This window comes from Eupeodes corollae, chromosome 3 (assembly GCF_945859685.1).
Source record: "Eupeodes corollae chromosome 3, idEupCoro1.1, whole genome shotgun sequence".
NCBI classification, from domain to species: Eukaryota; Metazoa; Arthropoda; class Insecta; order Diptera; family Syrphidae; genus Eupeodes; species Eupeodes corollae.
In genome coordinates, this window is record NC_079149.1 from 37,890,734 (window position 1) to 37,891,840 (window position 1,107).

Consider the following 1,107-nt stretch of genomic DNA (forward strand, 5'->3'; position numbering starts at 1 on the left):
GAATTGAAATCAAACTTACTTTATATTATAAAAAATATTTTGGTTTTAATTGAGTTATTATTTTTTTTAAATTTAATGGAAATTTTTTTAAGAAAACACGCAAATCTAGAAAAACAAGCCAAAAGTTTTAAAAAATTATTTTCGATTCAAAGATCTTAAGAAGAAAGAATGATACTGACATGCGACATAAATATTGTTGTACATATTTTTTTACATTTTAAGACAATATTTTTTACAAAAGTCTTGACAACAAAGCCTTTGACATAAAAAGAATAGCAACAAACACCTTCTTTAAAAAAAAGAGTATTTGAACATTTTAAGCTCAGTGGGAATTTATCAGTGTGAGGCGCATTCCAGCCTATTTTTCTTTATAAAGGTTGATTTTTTAGGTGTTATCTGTTTGGCAACACTGGTTTAAACACCTGACGTACGTTTCGTGTTTTGGTTCACTATCAAATATCTGCAGTTTGGTTTATAATTTATTCATGAATCGTTTTAAAAACGAACAACGCTGGCAAATAATTGAATTTTATTATCAAAATGCGTGCTTTGTTTAGAAAGTTCATCGCGTGCTTCTGCCATTTTATGGTCAGTTTAATCGACCCACTGAAACTGCTATTTGGGCTATTTTGTTTTGCGGAAGGATTAAGGTGTGATGTCTTTCAAAATACACCTGGTGTAAGCATTGAAGCTGAACGACCTGCGGTAACGTAAAATTGTTGGTGAATGGGCTCTTGGAAAGTTGGCCGAAGATCCACTTTTTTACCGAAAAATTGTGTTCAGCGACGTAAATAAGCAGAATTAGCAATTGTGGAGTGAATATCAGCCAGAAGCATTGCAAGAGCTACCATCTCAAAGTCACAGTTTTGTGCGGTTTATGGGCTGGTGGGTGGCATCATTGGACCGTACTTTTTCAAAGATGATTCGAATCGTAACGTAACTGTGAATCCAACCTTTGTTTTGCCCCAAGTTCAAGAGTTTGACTTGCATGCCATGTGGTTTACACAAAACGGTGCAACATGCCAAAATGCACGCGCAACAATGGACTTATTGAGCGTCCATTGGTGAACTTTTTTTTCCACGTTCGGGACCGGTCAATTGGCCGCC